The sequence below is a fragment of the Hyla sarda genome, chromosome 7, assembly GCF_029499605.1.
Source record: "Hyla sarda isolate aHylSar1 chromosome 7, aHylSar1.hap1, whole genome shotgun sequence".
Classification (NCBI taxonomy): Eukaryota; Metazoa; Chordata; class Amphibia; order Anura; family Hylidae; genus Hyla; species Hyla sarda.
Window position 1 is genome coordinate 209,256,693 of NC_079195.1, and position 15,633 is coordinate 209,272,325.

At 44.0% G+C, this 15,633-nt stretch overlaps 2 pseudogenes; both read right to left on the bottom strand.

Annotated features, from left to right (window-relative positions):
* Window positions 1–4,545: 4,545 nt before the first annotated feature.
* LOC130283613 (U2 spliceosomal RNA) lies at window positions 4,546–4,720 on the bottom strand (annotated as a pseudogene).
* A 1,160-nt stretch (window positions 4,721–5,880) lies between these two features.
* LOC130283569 (U2 spliceosomal RNA) lies at window positions 5,881–5,989 on the bottom strand (annotated as a pseudogene).
* Between the last annotated feature and the right edge of the window lie 9,644 nt (window positions 5,990–15,633).

Below are 15,633 nucleotides of genomic sequence, written 5' to 3' on the forward strand. Positions count from 1 at the left end.
CCTTTATGACGGTGTCCTGTATTTTTTGCAGCAAAAAAGCCATCTGAAATACAAGAAACCTGACAGATCCCAGATCCCGGTATAAATTTAAAGGAGCTGTTTACTGGGATCCATTAAAAATAGATCCATTGTAGCGATCATGGCTTCATTGTGAACGGAGGCTATGTGGCTAATGTGAACGAAGCCTTATAGCCCAATATAATACAAGGCTGTCACGTCCACTCCCACAGACATAGTTAGTACGGTCGAAAAAAGACATATGTCCATCAAGTTCAACCAGGGATGGGGACGTGACGGGAAGTCACTAGGGGACATGGCTGGGACGTCACGTCCCCGTCTCACACAGAATGCCAGGGGCTGCATCGGGATCACCCTTGCGGCAGACCCCTGGGATAAGATGTATAAAGCTGGACTACCCCTTTAACTCCAGAAGGATTTTTGGGGAACTGGTAGGTGAAGAAGATTACAACACCTCATATACATATATATCAAAGTTTCATAGATCTAAATGTAGGACTATTACACATTACATATACACTGAAGAAAATGTTCTCATATTGTTCAATGAGCTCCCCACAATATAAGGACGTTGCCACAGTTCCCAGCGGCCGCACAGCATACTCACCTCTCCCCCGTTCCACACACTGGCCAGCTTTTCTGTTCTATTGGGCGTTGCTGCTGCTTTACACTAGTGCAGGCGCTGACACTTATAGATTTTAAGGCCCAGTGCACACTGCATTTTGCCCATCCCCACCAATCCCCTATCTGCTGCATCTATATACAGGGACTTCTTCCTGCCACCTGTGACCGACCAATCAGCTTCTGTTAATATAGTGATATTTGAAGGTGTGCTTGTATGTCCTTCTGTATTGTTCAATTCCTCTGTCTGCTGCCTGTCCTGACCTGTGTCCTGGCTCTGACCTATTGTCCATCTCCTGTATCTGGAGGCACTCTGCCCACCTCTACCTACTTCCTGAACAATAAGCTTCAACATCCTTCAGTACCAAGCTATAACAAGGGTAACGCTTCTTCATAAGGAGAATGTCAAAGACGTGTGAAGACTTTAAAGAGGTACTCCACCCCTAGACATCTTATCCCCTATCCAAGGGATAGGGGATAAGATGTCTGATCGTGGAATTCCCCACCACTGGGGACCCTCGCGATCTCCCAGCTACACCTGGCGTTCGTTTAGAGCATCGGGTGCAGCACTGGGGGCTCGTGACGTCACCCATAGACTTGCATTGAGGGGGCATGGCTGTGACATCACAAGCTGGGCGTGACCGTGGCGTCATGAGCCTTCGCCCCACATCGCCAGTCATCCGGCACGGAGCGAAATTCGCTCTGTGCATCGGATGTCTGGGGTGCCACACCTGAGATCATGGGGGTCCCCAGCGGCGGGACTCCCGTAATCAGACATCTTATCCCCTATCCTTTGGATAGGAGATAATATGTCATGGGGGGGATTACCTCTTTAAAGGGGTACTCCCGTGGAAAACTTATTTTTTTCCAATCAACTGGTGCCAGTACTTTTTAGGGGCTGTATACTAAAGAGAAATCCAAAAAAGAAATGCATTTCCTCTGATGTCATGACCACAGTGCACTCTGCTGACCTCTGCTGTACATTTCATGAACTGTCCAGAGCAGGAAAAATCCCCACAGCAAACAGGGCTGTATACTAAAGAGAAATCCAAAAAAGAAATGCATTTCCTCTGATGTCATGACCACAGTGCACTCTGCTGACCTCTGCTGTACATTTCATGAACTGTCCAGAGCAGGAAAAATCCCCATAGCAAACATATGCTGCTCTGGACAGTTCCTAAAATGGACAGCAGAGGTCAGCAGAGAGCACTGTGGTCATGACATCAGAGGAAATGCATTTCTTTTTTGGATTTCTCTTTAGTATACAGCCCCTAAAAAGTACTGGAAGGATTAAGATTTTTTTTTAATAGAAGTGATTTACAAATCTGTTTAACTTTCTGGCACCAGTTGATTTAAAAAAAAAAGTTTTCCATGGGAGTACCCCTTTAAGACCATTGATGCTCCACTGGGAATTCAGGGAAGAAAATATATATAAAGCAGCTCTCATACCACCTTTCCCTGGCGGATTTCCCTAGAAGTCAGTGTTCTACTCTAACTAGGAGTCTTGGAAACTGAATGGGAATGTATGCCAGGCCAGCAATCTCTCCAGGAGGAAAGAACACCCATCTGCAGATAGCTCTCTAAAACTAAGTTTGTTACCTGTATAAAAGACACATGTCTGCAGAATCAATCAATCAGATTCCAAACTCTCCACCATGGCCATGACTAAAGGGCTGTCCAAGGATGACAGGGACAAGACTGTAGACCAACACAAGGCTGGATTTGACTACAAGACCATCACCGAGCAGCTTGGTGAGAAGTTTACAACAGTTGGTGCCATTGTTCCCAAAAGCAAGAAACAAAATATTTGTCAATCTCCCTTGACCTGGGGCCCCATACAAGCTCTCACCTTATGGAGTGTCAATGATTGTGAGAAAGGTGAGGAATCAGACCAGAAGTACACGGGAGGATCTTGTCGATGATCTCAAGGCAGCTGGGACCATAATCATCAAGAAAACTATTGGTAACACTACCCTATGAAGGACTGAAATTCTGCAGTGCAGAAGGTCCCCCTGCTCAAGAAAGCTCATGTACAGGTCCCTCTGAAGTTCGCCAATGAACCTCTTTATCATTCAGATGTCCATTGGGACCTGTACATGAGCTTTCTTGAGCAGGGGGACCTTGTGGACACTGCAGGATTTCAGTCCCTCACGGTGTAATGTGTTACCAATTGTTTTCTTGGTGACTATGGTCCCAGCAGCCTTGAGATGGTTGACAAGATCCTCCTATGTAGTTCTAGGCTGATTCCTCACCGTTCTCATGATCATTAAACCTCCACAAGGTGAGATCTTACATGAAGTCCCAACCGAGAGAGATTGACAAATATTGTGTCTCTTCTATTTGCAAATAATGGCACCAACTGTTGTAAACTTCTAACCAAGCTGCCCGGCGATGGTCTTGTAGCCCATTTCAGTCTTAGGGTACGTTCACACGAGTGGATTTACAGCGTATTTTACGCTGCAGAACGGCCGCTGAAGGACCTCTGAATGCTGCCTTTACATGTGCCTGCTCGGAGCGGTAATAGGCCGATACGTGCAGACACACTGTCGAAGTACGAGTCGCCGCGCATGCACGGTGCACTCACACACATCGCAGCCGCTCCCCCTGCTCAATGAGCCAGGCCAAGAGCTGCCTCGATGTGCGAGTATATTGCGCATGCACGTGGCGACTAGCACATCGCAGTGTGTCTGCTCGTAGCGGCGTATTGCAGCTCCGGGCAGGCACATGTAAAGGCAGCATATAGAGGTCCTTCAGCTGCGGATTCGCAGCGAAATACGCACGGAAAATCCGCTCTTCTGAACGTACCCTTATGTAGGTCTATAATCTTGTCTCTGACATCCTTGAACAGCTCTTTGGTCTTGTCCGTGGTGGAGAGTCTGGAATCTGATTGATTGTTTCTGTAGACTGGTGTCTAATATACATGAAACAAGCTGAGATTAGTATTAGTATTATGACTAAGTAAGTCATTAACTTCAAATCTTGGGGTTATCCCAAGATTAAAAATGATTCCCTATCTACAGGACTGAAAATATCTAACTGATTAGTGGGTTCCAAATACTGGGTCCCCACATACCACAAGAATGGAGGTCCCTTGTCTCCCAAGTTAATGGGATATGCTTGACCACCACTTCAATCCTTCTCTAGTTAACTTCCTAACATTGTCCTCGGCTATCTTCAGAAGTTCCGTAGACAGATAGATGCAGAGACTGAGCATCTGTGTTGTTGCTCAATTTGTTTAAGAGCCGAGGAACGTGCTCTCGAATCACCCAAAGTGCAAGAAAAAGTACAAACGTGTTACACTAAAAACAAACGTGCACAGAGGATGCGGTCTATCGCAAGCCCTTCTCCGATAGGAGAGAGGCCCCCCAACAAACCTTACCCTTCGTCTCCGGACCAAAAGGTACCTGCAATGTTCTAGGTTCGATGTCCCTTTTCGCTGAAGCTACTAAGGGACCACAAATGCTTGCGGCATCCCCCTTGGCGTTAGCAGTAGGTACCCTGCCAAAGCAGGAGTACCCGGGGTGTTTGCAGGGAGGTGCGGAACCTAATGGCCACACACACTTCCCCTAGACCGCCAGGAGGGACACCCAGAAGGACTACCGCATCCTGACAAATCCTGTGGACACACAACAAGTGACACAGTGAGACAAAAAGAAATAAATAAGTGAATTTGTGCAGATATACTGCCCGGACATCCGGCCGGATCTATAAAAATTTCTCTGATCCTAGCCAGAAGGCCGGAAATCAAGAGGTGAGTGCCACAAGGTGAAGAGATTATGGTGCCCGTGCTTCCACTCAGTGAGCCCATTCTCCCAGTGAGTTTCAGCACCTCGGGGTCACCACTCCCCAAGGCACAAAAGTACCTCGGCTCTAGACCCTCTCAGCCTCATGGCGAGACCCGGAGGAAACAGGTCACATCGGGGCAGCCGTCGAGCTGATTCCTCAGAACCAGCCCCCGAAAGCCCCGGTACACCTGCCCCCTCCATGCAGCACCCATCCCCACCAGCTTGTCTCCCCACTGGCATAAAACTGATAAGAACAGATACTACGCTTGATTTTAGCCAAAAGGCCGAGAAGCGATTTGGCCACCTCTCCATTCATTCACTGTGTGGATGTGGTGACTAACGATTACTTTAATCTCCTATTCTGGAGAGACTGTAGGTGTGGGTCCCAGACATGTATCATATATCTTGTTGATATGCCATAAATTGTAAAAGTTTAATTCTTTAATCTTCCCTTCAGCGTTTAATTAAAATGATTGTGCTGCCAAAGATTTTATATGGGTTTTTATAAGCTTTTATATCCTTTTTTATTTTTAACTAACCAACAATCTTGTATGGAGGAAGCATAATCTTATTCATGTTGTAGATAAATGTTATTCTTACTGTTTAAGGACGTGCCCTAATCTAATACATGTTATAGATACATTTTATTTGGGTTGATGTTGATCTTATCAATTTTCAATATTTTATATCATTGTAACTTCAGAATATGATAAAAAAAAAAAAAATTTAAGAGCCGAGGCAAGTGCTCTCTATCACCCAAAGTGCAAGAAAAAGTGCAAACATGTCACACTGAAAAAACGTGCACAAAGGATGCGGTCTATCGCTAAGCCCTTCTCCGACAGGAGAGAGGCCCTCCAACAAACCTACCCTTCACCTCCGGGCCAAAATGCACCTTCAAGGATCTAGGTTCAATGCCCCTTTTCACCGAAGCTACTAAGGGGCTGAAAATGCTCCTGGCTTCAACCTAAGCGTTATCCAAGGTATCAGCCGAGGAGCCGTATGCTGGTGGCATCTTGACCAAAGCCAAGAGGCCCAGGAGTTGCAAGGAGGTGAGGAACCTAATGGCCACACACACCTCCCCTAGACCGCTAGGAGGGACACCCAGAAGGGCTACCGCATCCTGACAATCCTGTGCACATAAAAAGACACAAACGTGGCACAGTGACAAACAAAAAAATAATAAGTGGACGAGTGCAGATATACTGCCCAGTCATCCGGCCGGATCTATAAAAATTGCCCTGATCCTAGCCAGAAGGCCGGAATACCAAGGGTGAGTGGCAAAGGTGAAGAGTAATGGTGCAGTGCTTTCACTCAGTGAGTTTCGGCACCTCAGGGTCACCACTCCCCGAGGCACAGAAGTACCTCGGCTCTACACCCCTCTACCTCATGGCGAGACCCGGAGGAAACAGGTCACATTAGGGCAGCCATCGAGCTGATTCCTCAGAACCAGCCCCGGAACACCTGCCCCTCCATGACAGCATCCATCCTACATCAATGGCCAGAGACTAAACCACTGATAAGAACAGATACTACATTTGATCTTAGCCAAAAGGCCGAGAAGCGATAGCACTTGCAGAGACACCCGTGTCAGAATATGATTAATTGCCCCAAGGATAATTAACCTCCATTATTGTGATCTGTGGAGGTCCCAGCAGTAGAACTCCCACTAATCAGGTACTTATCACCTATCTTGTGGAAAGGTGACAATATTTAATTTGGGGATCTGGTATTCACAAATGGGGATTTGGTATATGATGTTATTGTTGGTGAAAGCTTGGGATCTAGTGATCACCAATCAGTGTGGTTTAATATAAGAACAGTGAAGGAGTCACACCACACAAAAACAAAAGTTTTAGATTTTAGAAAAACAGACTTTTCAAAAATGAGATTAGTTATAAATGAGTCCCTATGAGACTGGAACGGATTACATGGAGTTCAGGAGAAATGGGACTACTTAAAAGACACTTTATTGAAGGCAACAGAAAATTGCACTAGACTTGTCAGTAAAAGCAGAAAAAGGAAGAGACCACTGTGGTACTCTGCAGAAGTGGCCATAATCATAAAAAACTAAAAACTAGCATTTAGTAATTATAAAACAACCCAGAGCAATGAAGATAGGGAAATCTACAAGACTAGGCAGAAAGAGGCCAAGCAAGTTATAAGAACTTCTAAAGTGCAGGCAGAAGAAAAATTAGCTCAGTCTGTGAAAAAAAGGGATAAGACATTCTTCATATATATAAATGAAAAAAGGAAATTAAAACAAGGAATAAACAAATTAAAAACAAAGGAAGGAAGGTATGTAGAAGAGAATAAGGGGCTAGCGGACTGCCTTAATGAATACTTTTGTTCAGTTTTTACAGAAGAAAAAGAAGGAAAAGGACCTCCATTAGTGAGGAAAACTAAGGAATTGTCTTATGCATGTATCTTTACAGAGGAAGAGGTTCTACGTTTGCTTTCTAAAGTGAAGACAAATAAATCACAGGGGCCTGATAGGATACACCCAAAATTATTAAAAGAGCTTAGTGGTGAGCTAGCAAAACCGTTAACATATGTATTTAACCAATCAATGGTAACAGGATTCGTCCCGGAAGATTGGAAATTAGCAGATGTCGGGCCTATTCACAAGAAAGGTAGTAGGGAGGAATCAAGCAACTATAGGCCAGTAAGTCTGACATCAATAGTGGGGAAATTAATGGAAACCCTACTAAAGGATAGGATTGTGGAACATCTAAAATCCCATGGATTGCAAGATGAAAAACAACATGGGTTTACTTCAGGGAGATCATGTCAAACAAATCTCATTGATTTTTTTGACTGGGTGACTAAAATAATAGATGGAGGAGGGGCACCAGACATTGCATATCTAGATTTTAGTGAAGCTTTTGACACTGTCCCACATAGAAGACTTATCAATAAACTACAGTCATTGAGCTTGGACTCCAATATTGTTGAGTGGATTAGGCAGTGGCTGAGTAACAGACAACAGAGGGTTCTAGTCAATGGAGAATATTCAGAGCAAGGTCTTGTCACCAGTGGGGACCACAGAGATCTGTACTGAGACCAATATTGTTTAATATCTTCATTAGTGATATTACAGAGGGTCTCGGTGGTAAGGTATGTATTTTTGCTGATGACACAAAGATATGTAACAGGGTTGATGCTCCTGGAGGGAGCCGCCAAATGGAAAAGGATTTAGGCAAACTAGAAGAATGGTCAGAACTCTGGCAACTGAAATTTTATGTGGATAAGTACAAGATAATGCACCTGGGGCGTAAAAACCCAAGGGCAGAATATAGATTATTTGACACAGCCCTGACCTCAGTATCTGAGGAAAGGGATTTAGGAGTAATTATTTCAGAAGACTTAAAGGTAGGAAGACAATGTAATAGAGCAGCAGGAAATGCTAGCAGAATGCTTGGATGTATAGGGAGAGGTATAAGCAGTAGAAAGAGAGAAGTGCTCATGGATGTATAGGGAGAGGTATAAGCAGTAGAAAGAGAGAAGTGCTCATGCCGCTGTACAGAACACTGGTGAGACCTCACTTGGAGTATTGTGCGCAGTACTGGATGCCGTATCTCCAGAAGGATATAGATACTCTAGAGAGAGTTCAGAGAAGATACTAAACTAGTACATGGATTGCAGGATAAAACTTACCAGGAAAGGTTAAAGGACCTTAACATATATAGCTTGGAAGAAAGAAGAGACAGAGGGGATATGATTGAGACTTTTAAATACATAAAGGGAATCAACACGGTAAAGGAGGAGAGCATATTTAAAAGAAGAAAAACTACCACAAGAGGGCATCGTTTTAAATTAGAGGGGCAAAGGTTTAAAAGTAATATCAGGAAGTATTACTTTACTGAGAGAGTAGTGGATGCATGGAATAGCCTTTCTGTAGAAGTGGTCGCTGCAAATACAGTGAAGGAGTTTAAATATGCATGAGATAAGCATAAGGCTATCCTTCATATAAGATAGAGATAGGCATAAGGCTATCCTTCATATAAGATAGGGCCAGGGACTATTCATAGTATTCAGATTATTGGGCAGACTAGATGGGCCAAATCATTCACTTTTTTTTTTATTTTTTTATTAACTGGTGTCAGAAAGTTAAGCAGATTTGTAAATTACTTCTATTAAAAAAATCTTAATCCTACAAGTACTTTTTAGGGGCTGTATACTACAGAGGAAATGCTTTTCTTTTTGGATTTTTCTTCTGTCACAACCACAGTGCTCTCTGCTGACCTCTGCTGTCCATTTTAGGAACTGTCAAGAGCAGCATATGTTTGCTATGGGGATTTTCTCCTGCTCTGGACAGTTCCTAAAATGGACAGCAGAGGTCAGCAGAGAGCACTGTGGATGTGACAGAAGAGAAATCCAAAAAGAAAAGCATTTCCTTTGTAGTATACAACCCCTAAAAAGTACTGGAAGGATTGAGATTTTTTTTTATAGAAGTAATTTACAAATCTGTTTAACTTTCTGGCACCAGTTGATTTAAATTCCACGGAGTACCCCTTTAAGAAAGTGCATATGAATAGGACCAGAGCTGTAGCCAGCGTTTTACCCAACAATGCAGCAGAGTACCATCATATTACTCACCAACATCAGGTTGTTAACATAACATACAATTTATTGGAATTTCCTCCAGCAATACAATGGAATGGAGGGTCCTGTTCTGGCGGCAGGCAGTGACCTGTCCAGTTTTATGATTTTGTTGCTGAAGACAGCATTACACGTGGCAAAGCCATTGACCTAACCTGAGGAGCGGAGCAGATAAGAGTCATCAGACATGACCAGAGATAGATGTGAGGTTCCATAAGACTGTATGAGGCCAAATATACCAGGGCTCAAGTCCTGCAGAAATACATGGGAACAGAGTTCCTGAACCTTTTCCACAGCAGGAACACGGTTCCCACACTTTTTTTTTTCTAGGACTTGACCCTTGCATTTTTCCCCTATTGTTCCATCCAAGAAAAGATCTTTTTATGATTTTGTCAAAAACGTATCCTGTTCTAACAACAGAAATAATATAGGATGCATCATATGGTCATCAGTTCTTGTAAATGCTGAAGTAACAAGATTTATGGTTCAGATACAGTGGTCCAACATATTTACCTAATGGCTTCCTTAACTCTCCCTCAATTTGTTTTGTTTCTGGCCTGGTTGTATTCCCCGGTCATGTTTCAAGGCTCTTTAAGAGGTTGTGCATTGACATGGTAGCTACCTCCAATAGGTGGCACCAGAGAGCAATCTCGTTTCCCTCTGGAGAAGAGCAACTTGACATATTTTTTCCCCAGGGAGCATTGCATGGTGGGTACAGTAAAACCACCTACTCCACTCTGTCAGTCTCCTCTAAGAGATACAGTAAATTACCCCCTCATTCCCATTTGTCCCACCGAGCAGCCATGTCATTTCTATGGAGGGTGGGAGGAAACCTCTGACACCTCTTACTACAGAAGGGAGAGATACCACAGGTTGAATCTCTGTTTTCACAGGTTGTTCCCATTGATAGGAGATTGTCATCAGGATCTGAAGATAAAAATCTCATGTGTATGAAAGCATTAGCCTCTGAATTATTTCTCAAAATATACTTTCTCAAAAAGGCATCTCCAGCCAAAACCCAGAAATGTAAATGTATTATTACAATTATACATAGACATATGATAGATATGTAAGCATATGATACAATTCACACATACATACCATCTATGGCCAGATTATAGGAGTATTCCAGGATTTTTTCCTTCAGCCTTTGAGCTCATGATACCAAGTTATAAAACTGTGTAATTTGCTTTTGTTACCTCCACGCTCCGCACAGGACCCACATCCGGAAGTGCTGAAGTGCTAATTTTTTTTAATTTACTGTTGTCTCTGAGCTTTACCCACATTGTATGTGGTCAGAGACAATGACCCTCATTTACTATTGCAAACCCGACATGTTTTGTCGGGTTGTGCACCAGATTCTGTCGTATTGAGCCAGAAATTCTGTCTGCGCCAGATTTTGCCAATCCTGACTAACATTTTGCTAAGAAAACCCGAAAAGGGGGCGTGGTCTCCGAAAAGGGGCGTATTCACAACATTTTCACATAAAATCAACATATTTACTAAGGTTTCCACATAAAATGTGGTGGATTTCAGCTGAGGAAAACCCGACAGATCAGAGCATGTGTAAAAAAAAAAAAAAAAGGAAAGTGTAGGGAAAGTGGAAAATGTATAACCTTAGTAAATACAGTGGAAAATAAATTGTAGGGAATTAAAACCCACAAAGAAACCTACACAACACTCTTAGTAAATGAGGGCCAATATGTGATAAGTCACAATATGTCACATGGTCTCCAGGGGGCATGGCTATGCTGCAGTGGGTGGGCTTATTGCATTACGTCAGTAAATTCCTTCCATCAGCCCACCCACTGCAGCATTACCATGCTCCCTGGAGACCATGTGACTTATGACATATTGTCTCTGGCCGCGTGGAATGCTGGGAAAGGTCGGAGTCTAAATGGTCAGATCCCGACTGATAGCTGGCAAGCACTTGACTTGAGTGCTGCTCTATTGTTTCCCTGCAGTGAGACGGACTGTACAGACTTACTATAGAATACATCATCCGCAGTGAGACGGACCGTACAGACTTACTGTAGAATACATCGTCCGCAGTGAGACAGACCGTACAGACTTACTGTAGAATACATCGTCCGCAGTGAGACGGACCGTACAGACTTACTGTAGAATACATGGTCTGCAGCGAGACGGACCGTACAGACTTACTATAGAATACATCGTCTGCAGTGAGACGGACCGTACAAAATTACTGTAGAATACATCGTTCGCAGTGAGACGGACCGTACAGACTTACTGTAGAATACATCGTGCGCAGTGAGACGGACCGTACAGATTTACTGTAGAATACATCGTGCGCAGTGAGACGGACTGTACAGACTTACTGTAGAATACATGGTCTGCAGCGAGACGGACCATACAGACTTACTGTAGGATACATCGTCCGCAGTGAGACGGACCGTACAGACTTACTGTAGGATACATCGTCCGCAGTGAGACGGACCGTACAGACTTACTGTAGAATACATCGTCCGCAGTGAGACGGACCGTACAGACTTACTGTAGGATACATCGTCTGCAGTGAGACTGGACCGTACAGACTTACTGTAGAATACATCGTCCGCAGTGAGACGGACCGTACAGACTTACTGTAGGATACATCGTCCGCAGTGAGACGGACCGTACAGACTTACTGTAGAATACATCGTCCGCAGTGAGATGGACCGTACAGACTTACTGTAGGATACATCGTCCGCAGTGAGACGGACCGTACAGACTTACTGTAGAATACATCGTCCGCAGTGAGACGGAGCGTACAGACTTACTATAGAATACATCGTCTGCAGTGAGACGGACCGTACAGACTTACTGTAGAATACATTGTCTGCAGTGAGACGGACCGTGCAGACTTACTATAGAATACATCATCTGCAGTGAGACGGGACTGTACAGACTTACTGTAGAATACATCATCTGCAGTGAGACGGGACTGTACAGACTTACTGTAGAATACATCATCTGCAGTGAGAGGGACTGTACAGACTTACTGTAGAATACATCATCTGCAGTGAGAGGGACTGTACAGACTTACTGTAGAATACATCATCTGCAGTGAGAGGGACTGTACAGACTTACTGTAGAATACATCGTCTGCAGTGAGACGGGACTGTATAGACTTACTGTAGAATACATCGTCTGCAGTGAGACGGGACTTTACAGACTTACTATAGAATACATCGTCTGCAGTGAGACGGACCATACAGACTTACTATAGAATACATCGTCTGCAGTGAGACGGACCGTACAGACTTACTATAGAATACATCGTCTGCAGTGAGACGGACTGTACAGACTTACTGTAGAATACATCGTCTGCAGTGAGACGGACCGTACAGACTTACTATAGAATACATCGTCCGCAGTGAGATGGGACTGTACAGACTTACTGTAGAATACATCTTCTGCAGTGAGACGGGACCGTACAGACTTACTATAGAATACATCGTCCGCAGTGAGACGGGACTGTACAGACTTACTGTAGAATACATCGTCTGCAGTGAGACGGACTGTACAGACTTACTATAGAATACATCGTCCGCAGTGAGACGGACCGTACAGACTTACTGTAGAATACATCATCTGCAGTGAGAGGGACTGTACAGACTTACTGTAGAATACATCATCTGCAGTGAGAGGGACTGTACAGACTTACTGTAGAATACATCATCTGCAGTGAGAGGGACTGTACAGACTTACTGTAGAATACATCGTCTGCAGTGAGACGGACCGTACAGACTTACTGTAGAATACATTGTCCGCAGTGAGACGGACCGTACAGACTTACTGTAGAATACATCATCTGCAGTGAGAAGGACTGTACAGACTTACTGTAGAATACATCATCTGCAGTGAGAGGGACTGTACAGACTTACTGTAGAATACATCATCTGCAGTGAGAGGGACTGTACAGACTTACTGTAGAATATATCGTCTGCAGTGAGACGGGACTGTATAGACTTACTGTAGAATACATTGTCTGCAGTGAGACGGGACTTTACAGACTTACTATAGAATACATCGTCTGCAGTGAGACGGACCATACAGACTTACTATAGAATACATCGTCTGCAGTGAGACGGACCGTACAGACTTACTATAGAATACATCGTCCGCAGTGAGATGGGACTGTACAGACTTACTGTAGAATACATCTTCTGCAGTGAGACGGACCTTACAGACTTACTATAGAATACATCGTCCGCAGTGAGACGGACTGTACAGACTTACTGTAGAATAAATCGTCTGCAGTGAGACGGACTGTACAGACTTACTGTAGAATACATTGTCCGCAGTGAGATGGGACTGTACAGACTTACTGTAGAATACATCTTCTGCAGTGAGACGGACCGTACAGACTTACTATAGAATACATCGTCCGCAGTGAGACGGACTGTACAGACTTACTGTAGAATAAATCGTCTGCAGTGAGACGGACTGTACAGACTTACTATAGAATACATCGTCCGCAGTGAGACGGACCGTACAGACTTACTATAGAATACATCGTCCGCAGTGAGAGGGACTGTACAGACTTACTGTAGAATACATCTTCTGCAGTGAGACGGGACCGTACAGACTTACTGTAGAATACATCGTCTGCAGTGAGAGGGACTGTACAGACTTACTGTAGAATACATCTTCTGCAGTGAGGCGGACCGTACAGACTTACTGTAGAATACATCGTCTGCAGTGAGACGGACTGTACAGACTTACTGTAGAATACATCGTCTGCAGTGAGACGGACCGTACAGACTTACTGTAGAATTCATTGTCCGCAGTGAGACGGACCGTACAGACTTACTGTAGAATACATCGTCTGCAGTGAGACGGACCGTACAGACTTACTGTAGAATACATTGTCTGCAGTGAGACGGACCGTACAGACTTACTGTAGAATACATCGTCTGCAGTGAGACGGACCGTACAGACTTACTGTAGAATACATTGTCCGCAGTGAGACGGACCATACAGACTCACTGTAGAATACATCGTCTGCAGTGAGACGGGACGAGCACCACTCAGTACTTCTTCTGACCTATTATAGCGATCGGTCGGGGTTTGAACACTCAACCAATCGAAACTTTTTACATAATATCTCCCTCTATCTTATTCTGCTGTCAGATACAATAATCACATGACAAGTTTATTTTAAATAAACAAGCAGCAAGGTTCTACATGTCATATGGGGAGAGTTATCAAAACTTGTGCTGAGGAAAAGTTGACCAGTTGCCTATAGCAACCAATCAGATCACTTCTTACATATTCTAGAGGCCTTTTTGAAAATGAAATAAGCGATCTGATTGGTTGTTATGGGCAACATTGACGAGGTCACTGCTGTTATCTGCAGAAGTCGTACTGTGTCGACACTCCATTGACTGTTCTGAGGAGCGGGGGGAGGGGGGGTCCCACGTGCCACAAACCCACTGATTATCTGGATTTCCCTTATCCTGTTCATACTGGGTAGCTTTTAATCTTAGAATTACCCCCTTTAACCCCTTAAGGACACATGACGTACTGGAACGTCATGTGTCCACTCCCGATCTATAACGCGGGGCCACGGCGTGGCCCCGCGTCATAGCGGGTCGGGCCCGGCCTCTAACAACGGCCGGGACCCGTGGCTAATAGCGCGCGGCATTGATCGCTGTGCCGCGCGCTATTAACCCTTTAGACGCGGCGTTCAAAGTTGAACGCCGCGTCTAAAGTGAAACCGAAAGCATCCCGGCTAGCTCAGTCGGGCTGTTCGGGATAGCCGCGGCTAATCGCGGCATCCCGAACAGCTGACAGGACAGCGGGAGGGCCCCTTCCTGCCTCCTCGCTGTCCGATCGCCGAATGACAGCTCAGTGCCTGAGATCCAGGCATGAGCAGTCATCCGGCAGAATCGTTGATCACTGGTTTCTTATGAGAAACCAGTGATCAACATAGAAGATCAGTGTATGCAGTGTTATAGGTCCCTATGGGACCTATAACACTGCAAAAAAAAAGTGAAAAAAAAAAGTGAATAAAGATCATTTAACTCCTCCCCTATTAAAAGTTTGAATCACCCCCCTTTTCCAATAAAAAAAAAAACACAGTGTAAATAAAAATAAAAATAAACATATGTGGTATCACCGCGTGCGGAAATGTCCGAATTATAAAAATATATCATTAATTAAACCGCTCGGTCAATGGCGTGCGCGCAAAAAAATTCCAAAGTCCAAAATAGTGCATTTTTGGTCACTTTTTATATCATTTAAAAATGAATAAAAAGTGATCAATAAGTCCTATCAATGCAAAAATGGTACCGTTAAAAACTTCAGATCACGGCGCAAAAAATGAGCCCTCATACCGCCCCATACACGGAAAAATAAAAAAGTTATAGGGGTCAGAAGATGACAATTTTAAACGTATTAATTTTCCTGCATGTAGTTATGATTTTTTTCAGAAGTCCGACAAAATCAAACCTATATAAGTAGGGTATCATTTTAATCGTATGGACCTACAGAATACATATCAGGTGTCATTTTTACCGAAAAATGTACTACGTAGAAACGGAAGCCCCCAAAAGTTACAAAACAGCGTTTTTTTTTTCAATTTTGTCGCACAATGATTTTTTTT